Below are 14,603 nucleotides of genomic sequence, written 5' to 3' on the forward strand. Positions count from 1 at the left end.
GCCCACAATGTCTTGGAAAAGCACATTTAGCATCAGGAAGATGAGCTGGCTTCAGGTCCTGAAAATGGCAGTGGCAGAGGGGGTGAGGACCTTGAGTATGAGAGCAAGGAGCCTCTGTTTGGGACTGCTGGAATTTGTACCACTTGCTAATGCAGGTGTCTGTCTATGTTTGGGAGAACATGTATGTAACTCGTGGAGAATTAGTGAAGCTGCATTCCCCTTCTACCTACCAGCCTCATACCCCTGGCATCCAGGCATCCAGTCTGGTGAAAGCTGTCACTTCCATTGTAATTTAATGCTTTTCTTCACACACGCTCCTTCACAGGAGGACAGGGCCCATGTGGCACAGCCCTGAGGTTCCTCCAGGACCTTCAGGGACACATAGGGAAGACATGACACATGGGGAACATCACCTAGGTACAACCTGTGAATAAGGAACAATTTGGGAATGGCTCCAGAAGTCTTAGATACTGCTTTGCCTGCACCAGGCTTGTCACACCTCTCTCAAGTCTATGGGTCCATGAAATTTGTCTGAAGGCAGTAAAAGATACCAGGTGCTGGCTTTGGTAACACCTCTCCACATGTGAATGTAAGTCATGTGCCCACTGGCTGATCATCCAGTTTCCCAAGGACACAGTGTTCTCATCAGCTCGTCTCCTGGACACAGCACTCACTGAGGCCAAGCCTTACAAGAGTCATCCTGCCTCTTTCCTCCATCTGGAAAAAGAAATGCAGGAGGATGAGCAGGAATTTATTCAAGGTGTCGATCTGCAGCTGCAGAATTAGATCTATTTGTGCATCAAAACACCTTGCAGCAGATATTGTCCAAAAGGGCAAGGTGGAGGGAAGTATTTTGGCAGAAAGCACCAATAGTTTTGCATGAGCACAAAAAGTGTTTCTGCACTTGAGCTCTGGTTCAGGTGGTGGTACTGCAGGTGCAGATTGTGGGACAGCTTCACTTGAGAAAGTGTGAAACCACATGTGCAACAGGAGCGCTCAGGTGCGTGGCCAAACTAAGTACTTCTGAAAGAAAAGGAGCAACATCACCTAGTTACTCCGAACTACTGGTCTGCCCCTCTTGTATCAAACAATTTGCGGTGCTCTTCCGGACCGACGAAAGCCTGTCCGACCCCTTATCGGGGACCGGGCAGGATGGCAGGAGCGCGCATTTTGGGGGGCAGGGGGTGCACGGGAGGTGCGGGAAGGCAGCAGCTCTCGACTCCGGCGTTGGTCAGCAGCCGAGTCCGGGCCGTGCCAGGACGCGGGGCCGGGCGGGGGGCACCTCCCGCCGCCGCGGGGAGGCGGGCGGGGGGCGGTGCTGCGGGCGGGGCGGGCTCGGGCTGCCGGCGCGGGCCCGGGGCCGCCGCAGCCGAGCTGGCGTGGGGCAGAGCCGGGCTGGTGTCGGACAGAGCCGGGTTGTGTCGGACAGAGCCGCGCCGCAGCGAGCAGAGCCCTGCGGCAGGTGGGGCAGCGCGGCTGGCGGAGGGAGGGCGTCCGGCCGCCGGCAGGTCAGCGGGGCTCCACGGGCGAGCGGGGGGAGAGACGGGAGCTCCCCGGCGGCGCCTCACCCCCACGGGGCTCCCCTCGTCCCGGGGTCGACTGGAGGGGCAGCCCAGGGCGGGGGGGGGCGACAGGCAGATGCAGCCATTGGGGCGACCTAGACCCCCGCCCCGCAGCCGCTCTGCCCTCGGGGCGCCGGGTGTGGCTGTGGGACTGGGGGCAGGAAATTTGTGTCTCCTTTCTAACGGGGAGCTGAGAGTGGACTGTGTCACTGGTGTGGTTTCTTATTTTTTTTTTTTTCCATCATTATTTTTAGTGCGTGCAGGCAGATTGTACTCGCTTGAAATACTTAAGTTTGTTGGCACGAGATGAAATAATATACATCACGTTATATCCTTCTGTGCCATACAAAAATCTGCTTTATTCTCGCACCAAGGGTGAAACGAGTTACTGTGTGTATTAACTTCTTTGATAATTTGTGACATGGGAGTCCAAACTTTACAATAGCGAGTAGAAAGGTTTGTAGTAGCTGCAATTACACTTGTTGCCGTACCTGGAAAGAAAAACCTGCCCTGCGGGCTGCTTCTGATGGCCACTATTCAGTTGTGTAATGCTTAGATGTACATGGTACTTACTGTGCTGAAAGGATGTGGTCTCCAATTCAAGGATTTCACAGGCTGGAAATCGAGTCCACTTGTTGATTCTGAAAGTCTTCCGGGTTTCAGGCACCTGAGAAAGCCTTGTGGGTTTACTAGACTCAGTAAACTTACTTGGAAGTTTTCCACAAACCTTATTGATTGTTGGTGTGTGCTTGTTATAGATCTCTCAGATATACTGAACTAAATAACGGGCACAAAATATTTGTTTGAAGAACTCTGCTAAGTATTTTCCTTAGGAAATATAGTTTTCAGCGTGAAGGCTTTGATAGGATACAGGATATTAAATGTGTGCAAAATCAAGACCAATGTCATTCTGGGATGTTGCAGGAGTGTTGCAGATGTGTGATGGCATCTCTTGGTAGTTGTCACTTTGGGTCTGGGTCTGGTATTAGTACTGTCTGGGATTTTGGACACCACGGTTCCAGCAGAGTCTTAGCAGTTAGGCATGAGATGAATAGCTGAGGTGATCAGAGATGGGGAAACATAACCTATGAGAGAAGAGTGAAAGAACTGGAATGTTGTAGCCTAGGAAAGCACAGACTGATGGGAGATATGATAACTATCTTCAACTGTGTAATTGGTTGCTGCAGAGTGGCGGGAGACAAACTGTTCTCCACGTTCAGTGGAGATGCGACAAGAACCAGCATGCTGAGCTGCAGCAGGAGGGATTAGGTTAAATTAGACAGGAAAGTCCTGTCTAATTGCACAGGTAATTGAGCACTGGGTTGTCCAGGTAGGGTATGGAATCTCCTTCACTGTAGCAACAAACATTTACCAGAAATGATTAAGGCAGATGTGATCGTGCCTTCCTGTTGTGAGAGACACTACATGACCTTTCCAGGTCCCTTACAGTCTCCTAGGTTGACAGAGGCTACCAGGAGGCCAGCCTGTGAACTCGCACTCTTGGTGATGATCATGCATATCAAATAAGTAGCTTTGTAAGGTAAACACGGTTTGGTAATCTGTTTATAATATTTCACATGCCTAACTTTTATACTTGGTTTTGTGATTCTTCTTACTTCTGCTCAAACTGTGTTTACAGATGAAGTCTAAGAGCAGTTGTGGATGATCTGCTGAAGAATATCACATCTTGGTTTGGCACCATCACAACTGGCCTTACTGGTAAATGTCAGGAGATTTGAGCTTGGTTTCAAAGTACAGTTCTGTAAACTGTATCACATTGTTCCCTTCAGGTCCTCAGTAATACAGGTGTGTCTCAGACAGTCGGTGAGGCAAGACTACTTTGGTTTAATTTATATCTTGGCTATGATCATTATCTTTGGAATTACTTGGATTATCATTCTGTTCTTAAACATACTTTGAAAAGTGTAGTTTGTCCTACTGCATTAAACAAGTTTTTTTGTCCAGTCCTATTATTAGCCCAGCTATTACAGAAATAGCTGGCTGGAATTAGACCTGGTGTTTTTCTTTCCTTACCTCCATTGCCTAGAGGTGTTTACTACTATGCTCAAATTTTGTTCCTTTATTTATTGTGTTATTCTTTGTGTCTAATTACAGATTAATTATTTTAAAAATTCTGCAACATTCTTTGCTCCTGGTGATTGCTTGTAAAATTAGCTTCACAGCCCACAAAAGGATCACTTCATTTTTTTTTAACATCCACATTTTATAAGAGTGGGAACAGACAAGGCCTAACCTCTCTTTCTAGGTTATTTGTTAGTATTTCTTGTCCCTGTGTTCTGCCCTTAGTACCTTAGAGCGGTGCTGAATGAAGCCAATTCAATCTTTCCAGTGTCTATTAGACAGTCCTTTTTAATGCTCTTAGTCATCTGTACTATCAAGATGTCTTAGTTTCTGCCTGTTTTGTCTTCTTTGAGCTGACCAGAGCTAAGCCCAGTAACCCCACTGAAGATGCGCTGTTCATGCATCATCTTTCCTCATCAGCTGAATCCCTCACTTTCCATCCCACCCGCGGTCTCCCAGCAGTCTAGGGTGCTTGAAGAAATCAAAATGCGCCTTACAAAATGCATTGTCTTGCATTTATTTTTTTTTTTATGTCAGCGTGTTGCCCTGTACTCTATTGGGATTTTCTGTGAATCATCTGAAACGACACATTTGGAGGCTCCATCAGGGTAGGGCCTGGCAGCCAGGGCCCATCCCGCTGTCCCAGCCAGGAGCAGGACAGCTGGGGGCAGTGGGGCAGCCCCAGCCCCTGGCATTGGGCACATCCCTGGTGACAGGCTGTCACCTGGCCCCATGGGTAGGCCTGTGGCTGGACAGGAAAGGATGCAGGAGCTGGAGACTAGCTGGGCTGCGGTGTCACTGGAGCAGCCCTGTGGGCCTGAAATAGCGTCCTGGGCTGTGGAAGGGGCCAGTGAGGGCATGTTAGTGCTGTGAGGGCCCTCACAAATTTCAAAGCTTCACTGATCCAAATCTTGTGTTGAAAATGTGTGAAATCTACTCACTAGCACTGTAGTGGGTATCTGAAGTGTCTGAGCATGTGGACTTTAGGAAGGGTGAGCCTACAGAGATTGGAAGATGAACTTTGCCATCTATCTCAGGGTGACGGTCACAAGGAGATTGCCAGAGAGTGTATCTCCCCTAATTACACAAAACAACAAGGTCTCTAGAAGAGTTTTTTGTGGTACAGATGTGTGGTTCTGCAGCATGTCCTTGGCTTGCCTGTGCTGGAGCATGTAGGGGCTAATGCCCCCTGCGCATCCTTTGCCAGAATTTTATGCATCTCCTTCAGTATCTGCAGTGACCGTGCTCAGGTCTTTGCATTGCAGGTGGCTCCATCAGCCAGCGTCTGCCTGTGTGCAGCCAACTCGCTAATGTGGAGTAAAATTTAGGGATAAGGAGAAAGTTGTTAAGGAGGTTGCTACACCAGGGCAATACGTATGGCTTTGTTAAATCAAAAATAATAATCAGGGCTTGGCATTTCTTCCCTGCTCTTGCCCATGGAAACAGGCTGAGCCCTGCAAGGCTTCTATGTTGATTAATTTAGAACTAGACTGGCCATGGAAAAAAAGCAATATATGGTAGAAGAAAACTTAGACCCGTGGGGGCATAGACAAAATGACTTGAGGCGTTTTTCTTCTCTCTAGTTTCTGTGGTCTTGCAATACTGTGAGACTTAGAAAAGAAACTTTTCTAAGTTACCGTTAATCTGCACAAACATTGTTTTAAAACAGCGTTGATTGATTTAGCCTTCCAGGGTAGATGTCAGGCATTCTATTCATGATTAAGAGCAGATAGAAACCAGGGAGATGAGCAGTGTTGATCATACTGAATAATATGAATGGAAATAAGAGTACAAAGTAAATACATGTCAACCTTTTGGAATTTTGTGTATTTATATCGTTTCGGTGTTGGATTGAGTAATTGATCTTTTTTTATCAGTGTGTTTTATGTTGTAATAAAACAGGATTTAAATAGTGAGAAGTTAATAGCTGCTCTAAGTAAAACACACAGGTACTGGAATGAGACACGTACTCTATAACTAAGAACATGCAAAAATTTCAGGGAAGTTTGTTTGAACTTGATGTGGTGCAAAATAAAACTATCATTCATGCCAGTGAGAGATTTACATTTTTCCTTGAATTCTCTTGTCAGTTCAAAGTAAGCCTGTTAAGAGTACTGCACTAGCACATAGGAAATCTAAATTTCCTTCTTGTATATTAGTACTTTAAGGCCTCTTCATAATTCAGACTTTCATATTCCAAGATTTTTCTTTCTCTCATGATTATTTCCAGTAGCTTGGTCTGAAGCTCTGGTTTGAGGCATGAGACACTGTGCTAGTAACAAGGAGAAGCTGGAGGCTTCTTAGCCCTGTTGACAGAAAAAACTACTGATGTGGCAGAACGAGTGGGTTCTGGAGATTGCCTTGAGAGACAAGGAGGGGCTGGGATCAACCACAGCTTTTCTGGGGCAGGAGGAGCTGAGCAGGGGCTGTCAGGGCCACCCGCCTTTGGCTGTGGGACTATGGGCAGGGGTCTTCTGGGCACTGACATGGGGACAGAGGTATGAGGAGGACTCAGGACGTTTTTAGGACAGGGAGGTTTCGGTGGAGCTTCGTGGCAGCAGGACTTCTCTTATTCTCTCACACTTTTCATCCAGACAGGCTCTCCTCATTGTCTTTTCCACTGTCTCATGTTGTGGGTGCCTCTTATCAGCCTCCACAGCCATCCATTTTCCCCCCAGGCTAAAAGTTTTCCTTTCGCTCTTCACTGGCCCCTTCAAAGCCTTCCCCCTCCCATCCCCATCGCAGACTTTTGGAAAAGGGCTGTAGTTTCCGTGTCACTTGTTTTGGCTGTTGAGAAGGCGATCAAGGGACATATGAAGAGAGATACTGGGACAGAACCATTCTGGCAGAGCACTTCAGTGACCTTGAAGAGCAAGGGAGGCCCTGCAGCCACTTCATGTACACTCATGTCTGTCCTTAGAGGTGGTGGCAGAAGTACTGTGTAAACAGGAGATGCTAATCAATGGTGTGGGATGTAGCTTTACCATCCCCATCTTCTTTGGCACAGGTAAAATCTGCTGGTAAAAGTGGACTACTTGCTTACAGGTGGGCAGGTTTGTGTGTGAGTGTAAAAGACCCTGAAAAAAGAAGTGATTATTGGCTTTTTGTATGTTTTAATTGGGATGTTAAGATTATCAGGGCTCTGAATGTGTCTGTCTGGGCATCAGGTATCCACAGCTGAAGTGGCTGTGGCATGCTGTATATTTACTGGTGTGATAAAACTTGTAGGATTTTTTAAAATATTTTATCTGTGGAACATGCTAGAAAAGTGTCTTCATCCAAGCTGTCTTTGAAAGGGAGAAATTGAGGCATTGGAATGAAGAGTGTCCCAACTTCTGTGGTTGGAGTCTACATTAACACTGGTATTTGGTTAGCTCAGAACATTTTTATATATTTTAAAGACTATTTACTATACCCAAAGCTCTGTATTTTTTATATTTAGTCCAACTTATCAAATGTACAATGTTGATTTGCATTATCCCCTTCAGAGCCATGGTGATGATAAAACATGTTCCAACTTGCCTGAACTCAATTTATATCCTACATCAACAGAAAGTGGAAAAAAAAAAAAAACCCTGAGCTCTACTTTGAGATTAAGCCAGCATTTTTAAAAGCATGCCAGCTTCTATTTTCCGAAATACTTTATAACAGTCTGTACTTTCTTCATTAAGTAGAGCTAATGATTTCCAAAAGTTTTCTTTTTCCTCAAAACTGTTGCAGCATATAAAAATGAGCCAAATTAAGGTGATTTGAAAACACATAAGAGTGCTTGCAGCTGGTGTAACAGCAGGAGCATGGGTAGGCTCAGCCTTTAACAGACACTTGGGAACTCTCTGTTGTCAGGAGCACCTTGTGCTGCTTTTTGTCTCAGTAGGTCGTTGCAGTTCTCACCCCCTTATGACTATTGGTTCCCTAATTCCACAACAGCTTGCAGTATCTTATGTAGAGAGGTCAAGATAATATTGTGTACTTGTATCAACAGTACAATTTATTAAAATACCAGATTATTGAGCTCAGTTTAAAATCTTGTAGTATGACCCTTGCTTCACTGAAGTGTGGAAAACTGTGTGAACTTTTGCCAAACTACCAGAGGAGCTGCCAGGGAGGGACCCCACGGTGCCCTGCTGGGTTTTCTAGACTGTTAGTTTAATGCATACATTTGAGGGAAGATGTACAAAGAGACACTTTAATTCTTTTCCTGATATCAGACACTTTAAAGTTCGAATTATAGGTGCAGTTAGAAAAGCACCTACTGCCTTCGGTGTCCCCAAATGTAATAATTGATTTTTCTTAGTCTTTTAACCTCCTGGGTGGCTCTCTTGGAGCTCTGGCCCAGACAGACTCCATTAGACAGATCCAAGCAAGGCTGTTTAAATAAATGTGTCTTCCTTTCATTTCAGCTCTCTTTGGCCAGATCAACATGTTCCTACTAACTTGCACTTGGGATCTGACCCTGGTTTCCTACTATTTCCCCTTCCTCATTGCAAGTACAGAAGACAGAATAATATTCCCAGTTAAATAGAAAGTCGAAGGAGAAAATAAACACTCTTAAGTGTAGCTGCAGTGTATTTTGTGGAGAAGAGGAGGCAGGCACATCTGTGCAATAACTTAAAGGGTGTGTGAATTATGCAGAATGACTTGAAGTTGGAAGAAGCAGGAGTGGACCACTGCTGGACTGTTAGGGTTGTGGATTTTTTCCTTTCCTAGCTGTGGGAGGTGTTTCAAAACAAAAAAAAGTGCTCTGTGGGAAGTGGCTCTTTGAGATCAGACTTTATGCCCAAAATCAAAAACCCAGGGGAAAGTTACATAATGCTGGGCTTCCATTTAATCGTAGCATTGCTTGCTTATGGGAGGTGGACATGGGAGTCTCCAGCTTTTAAAATCTTGGCCTTGATAGCACAGAACTGAAAGGTAAAGCAGATCACTCCTGGCAGAATACAAACTGAAGTCCGCGTCGGTATTTTGGGAAAGGAGAGCACATGTTCATTACCAATTGGAATGGTATCTGCATGGTTATCACATTCTGTTTAAAGGGTTTCCATGAGGAGGAAGCAGAACTGGGAGAATTAAAGTGAGAGAACTTTTGAGATATACTGTGAGATTCACCATCAACTCATGAGCTAGAACAACATGGAAAAGTCCAGCCAAGAAGACTGGAGCTGTGTAAAGAGTGGAGCCCCTTACTTCATAGAACTTAAAGGAAACTTTATATGGAAATGCAAAAATAAAAGGTGATATTATGTTGAGGGCAATTTTCAGAGACAAACGCCCTAATTATCTTACTGAGAAAAAACTAAAACTCTTCCCCTGCTGAAAAAAGTCCTTTTTGTCCTTCAGAAACTCTGTCACTTGCAGAGGAAGTGAGGATCAAATGGCAACCGTAAGTGAACCAACCCAATAAATTAAATGGCTTTTTGAATAGGTCTGTCTGGAAGTTGAGAGAAAAAGGACAGAGAAATAATGGCAATTAAGAGATTTGGAGGAGATTCTTCCTATCCCTGAAAAGTAAAATGGAAAATCTTTCAGGGCCTATGTAGAATTGCACAAATTGTGAGAAATCACTGATGATAAGTGTCTAAATGCTGGCAATATATGAAACTGAGAAATATACTCTTGCAGTGCAACAGAAGTCAAAGTGATAAAATAATTTTTTGCTGTTCTACTAGCATAGAAAAGAATGAGGGGTAGGGAAGGGGAGGAAGAGTTGTTGAATAGGAATAATAGTGATTTTTTTTTTAAAGTCCTGGACAATGGAGTTTTATGTTTGTTATTCCCTGATGAATTTGGAATGAGGAGGAAGGAATGTAATTGTATGCCTCTCTGATTAAGTCCATTTGCTGTGCAAGGAGGCCCACATGGTCATGGAGCGCTCATGACTCAGCTGAAATGAACATTGACAAGTTTTGCCAAAAAGGGGAGGGAAGCCAGGATGCAGAGGATTTCACTAAGGAACTCAAAAGAGAGGACAGCTGTGCCTCATTTTCAGAAGCACTCAGTTGTCTTCGAGGAAGCCAAGCAGCACCAAAGAAAAAGCTTACTTTTTATTTCTTAAAGAATAAAGACGTTCCGTTTGTTTTCTCTCTTCTTTTCTAATCTGGGTTTAAATAAGGTATCTGCCCTCAGAAAAGGTTTTTCTAGCAACGGAGAATTTCTTCGTTGTATATACATTTATATACCCACTCATGCTACATAACCTCTATAGGTAATGAGTAGCTTTGATTTTACGTACCAGTAGCAGCAAGAAAAAGGCATTCAGCAGAACTGCCCTGGAGCTGTCCAGTACGGAGCATTCCCCCTGCAAAAGTTTTGGTGCTTTGCAGAGCACCCGATTCTCTCTGCTCCTCAGTGCTTGACCACATGCAGTTTTGAATTAGTTTCCTGGTTTACTCTGTCTGATTTCTAAATAGCGCTGTGGTAATGTATGTCTTCTGCTCCTGCAGGAGTATTTATAGGATGCCTTTGGAAAGTTGGGCAACTGCAGGCAATGAAATCTTGCTCAGAAATTAAAGTGATTTGAAAAGTTCTGTTACATGGTGATTTCATCCTGAAAATTCTGCTACACTAATACCAAAATATTAATAGAACTCAAGCATGGCTGATTGACACCAGGGAGAAATATATAATCACTTTGAATCATTAACCTGTTTTCTTGTTTGAATAAACAGGAGGCAGCCTTTCTCTCCTGAAAATGAATAGGCCAAGATGTAGAGAATGTTTTGATACCATGGAAAATACCAGTGATTATTACTAAATAATCCTATCATCTTTTGTGACATAGACATTTTGCTACTTTTTTGCTGAAATAGTTATTTTCCAGGTTAATTTGCTTATACATTTTCGTTGGTTAATGTTCTGAATCTGTTTTTATTGTCATGGAAGCATATTTTGTGATGTTTGGTCTTGGCTGAAAAGGAATTGTCTTTTTGTGTGTATACTTTTTTTTCACTTTTCATACTGAGAACCAACAACCGCATGTCTGGATATTTAAAAGTGCAAGTTTGTAAAGTTCATCTTTAACTTCATTCCAAAACATACATGATAACATTTGATTTTAAAGATCTAAAATGTAAAACAATGCTTATGGATTATGACATAGTTGCTAGTTATTATGGCTAAAATGCAGCTAAATTCTGTAACTTGCAAATGGATTGTGAATCCTGAAGAATTATACAGCCCGTATAAGAACAGAGAATATGATCACTTACCTTGAAACAAAGCTTAGAAGCATGAAAATCCATTTTAGTCAAACAGTGGATCAGTGTGTTAGAGTTTAAGTAAGAGAACAGTATATGCTATTATACACACCATCTTTGGATGCTGATACCATCCACCAGAGATTCCTCCAGTGCGACTGTTTGTTTTGAAGAAGACATTTTTATATAAGGTCATTCTGAAGTGGTAAACAAACATACGAAATCATTGTGTGGAGTATCTAGAATTCACAGACCACTTAGATAACTATTGTGGTCTTAAAGTACCTGCAAATACCACAATTATTGCGCTGGCAAATACAGCTTCTATAAAATGTGCCTGAACGTATTAAGTTGGTATTCTCATAGTGTTCAGTATTGCAACAGTTTTGTATTTTCAAAATTGGGAGAATAGAATTTGAAAGAATACTTCCTGAATAGTGGTTGTTTCTATCACATGAAAAGCAATGTTAGGTGGAGGTTGGAGCATGTCATATCATTCTGTAACTGGAAATAGAATAGCTGTTGTTTAAAGTTTCAAGGTATACAATGTAATGTGTGCGCTTATTTATTTTGATTATTTCCTGATTTGTTTCATTTGGAGTCCCAGTCCCACAGACAGTGCTGTGCTTATTTAGGCCTGAATGCAAGGAATTACAGTCCAGGTACAGATTTTATGTTTCATTGAGATCACCATTAATTTTTTTTTTTCCCAGTGTAAACGTCAGTCTACCCAGTCATGTTAAATTGAAGGAGTGGCACTGTGTCTGTACAATGACTGGTTTCATCTAAACCTACAGGTGCTATATTTATTTTACATTTTTATTTTATAGTTTACATATTTTTTTATACATCAGCATAGAATGTGGATCACAGCATAGTTTACTACATAAAATACATTGGACTTTACTGAAAAGGAATTTACCCATCTCTCCCTTAGTATTAAATTCTGTACAAATTTTTCTGTATACTTTGGTGCAGGTCAGGTAGTATTACTGTTGGCTTGTGCTAATGAATGAACCATTCATAAATGGACCATCAAAATCTGCATAGAACTGAAACCAGTGAAGTGCCTTGGGTGAGTGGTTACAAATGTCTAAAAACTGGTCTTGTGGGCAGACAGTGAGGAGCACAGTGATGCGACTGAAGGTAAATGAGTGATATTTGCCAAGTCAGAGGATGAGAACTTGATTTTCATGCTGGAAGAGTGAACCCTAGAAGGAGAGACCAGTGAAATCAGGGTTTCTGGGGATGCAACTTCAGCAACCAGACAGCACCTCAGTTCAATTTTGTGTCTCCGTTTCAAAGCACAGAATCTATTTCAGAGCATCTTCATTCTGCATAACTGGTACGTTCTGGCTTAGAAAAGGCTGCTGTCAAGTGCAGAAATGAGTCTTGAGTGTATCATTCCTCAAAAGCCTATAGATCCTACAGAATAGGATCAAAGAATTGTTTAGGTTGGCAAAGACCTTTAAGATCATCAAGTCCAACCATTAACCTACCACTGCCAATTGTGTAACTTCTATTCCTGGAACCCAGGTCCAATATTGAAATGCCATAGAGAGATTCTTGCTTTTACTTCAAACCCAGGGGTAACTGAAGTCATTGTAGCTGTATTTCTGTCAATAAAAATTCCTATACACCTACACTTCTGATGCTAGGCATGCCTAGAACTGTGTGGCATAGGTAAGTATGTAGCACAAGCCCAGTTCCTAGAAAGATTTACAGGGTTGGAATTCCTCTGTCTCACCTCTGGATCCTGATCAAGCAGGATTTTTAAGACTTGTTTTTGGAACAAGCTTCATGAAAAGCAGTATTTTTTACCTTTTATGTCATGTAGTTGGAGCATTAGTCAGAAAAGAAGACCAGGGTTTAGTTCCTTCCTTAGTCTGAAGCAGTTTGAACCTTTGCATTTCTGGTAAAAGTTTAAATGATGAGCTTTTGGATTGAGGTTGAATGGGAGAGAAGTGTGAGGTATGGTGTAACTATGGGTGGTATTGTGTATTTCAAGCCCTTTTTTTGCCAGCACTGCAGGGAGCTATAAATACAGGTATCAGCCTCCAAAAGCAAGTTACATCACTAAGTGTTTGTTGTTCACATAGGACCCAAGTGAGATGTGTAAGTAAGTTATGGTAGAGATTATGCCTCTTAATAGATGAAGAGGAAAGCTACATAAAAGGTCTGTTTTATTTAGTCAAGGATAACTGCGAACATTGTGTGTGTTGCTGTATTAGAAGCAGAGCTGCAAAAGTAAAGTGCACAAATGCGTTCTTCATACTGCTTTGGGCATGATAATTCAGTCTACTTAAACTTTTATCTTCATAGAGAGGGAACATCATATAAAAGGGACTATGTTCAGAAACTCCTCATCTGGATCCATTTTGATCTCTTTTTTTATATGTTATGTAACATCAATTATTATTGCTATGTGTTGGATAAGTTTGGTATAGAGTTTTTTTTTTTTTCCTTTGTCTTGTTTTGGTTTTGTTTAATATTTTTTCATGCTGCTGATGTACTGTATTTTTGACAGTTTATGAATGCCACAATTTAAAAGCTAATAGATATTTTCTAATAACACCACAGAAATCAACGTGAAGTTGCGCATCATGGAGAGCAAATATAAAACAAATGATTTCATGTTGAGGCTCCATAGCATAAATTCAGGCACTGAAATCTGATGAATCTGGAGGTTTTCATTTGTACCATGACAGGCACTAGCAGCACCTCATTTGATAAGTAACTTTGCACCAAGTATTTTAAAATCAACTGGAGAAAATAAAAAAAAAGTAAAAACCTGCTATTATTACCTCCAGCATCTTTAGTGTTCTGGTGGTAAAGGATCAAACTCAGAAGCACTTGCAGAAGGCTGAGGATTGAACATAATTAAAAAGGATCACTCCCAAAAGGGGGCCTGTGGAACACCATGGTCTGAAGAATCTGTGCTAATAATGCTTTTAAACCATGGCTTTTCATTTACTGTGAGAAATACAAATTGGAACTGACATTTAACAGATGAACGTATCTCCACAAGCCTTCTTTATATGAAATCACTAAGACTGCATGCATGGTACTTTTGTTCGGCTGTGTAAACCGTAGCTTCAAGTGCCAGAATAAACCTTGGAAACACTGCAGGTGTTTGCTCTGAAACGCTGGACATGATGCTCAAGATTTTGTGTTCTTGGGAACACAGACTAGATTAGAGTTCTCTCTTGTATATCAATTCAGCTTTTTAAAACAAGCAAACAAAAAAAAAACAACCCCAAATCTACCCATTTTTCTAAGAGCACCAGTTTGACATTTAAAAAAAAGCCTTTCTCAATGTGAATAACTCTGGAATATGTCTGAAAATGATTCTGGCGTGTTCAGAAATGTCAGATTTCTGGCACAAATAAAAACATATTGTATTCCTTTCAATTTTTTTGAAAGCCATCTATTAGCATTTATGACAATATAAAATCTGCCTTTTTCATTTGTGGGACTTCTCTGAAAGGTAAGTTGTATACCTGTTTATGCAGAAAAACATGACCTGTACTTTGTTCAAACCTATCTGATAGTGTCACTATGCAGTGTAAGCAACTTGTCAAAGGTCCCAACAAGTGTGCTATGTTGTTTTATTCTGTCTTTTGCAACCTACGTTGGTGACAGTGGACATTTCTTAATGGACTCCAGAGAAAATAAGTTATATGTTTTGTATGTTTTAAGAGATGGGAACTACTTTGGAAAAAGTCATCTGTGCTTTTGAAAGCAAAATGTCTGAACTCCTCTAACC

At 42.1% G+C, this 14,603-nt stretch overlaps 1 protein-coding gene across 1 annotated transcript in view; it reads left to right on the forward strand.

Moving 5' to 3' along the window:
* Positions 1–1,349: 1,349 nt before the first annotated feature.
* Positions 1,350–14,603, forward strand: part of COL21A1 (collagen type XXI alpha 1 chain) — a 105,042-nt gene continuing 91,788 nt past the window's right edge. Inside the window, exon 1 of the mRNA XM_065835159.2 lies at positions 1,350–1,508. The gene's annotated coding sequence lies outside the window, so the exon portion shown is untranslated. The remainder of the gene's footprint in view (positions 1,509–14,603) is intronic.

This window comes from Patagioenas fasciata, chromosome 3, assembly GCF_037038585.1.
Source record: "Patagioenas fasciata isolate bPatFas1 chromosome 3, bPatFas1.hap1, whole genome shotgun sequence".
Taxonomy (NCBI): Eukaryota; Metazoa; Chordata; class Aves; order Columbiformes; family Columbidae; genus Patagioenas; species Patagioenas fasciata.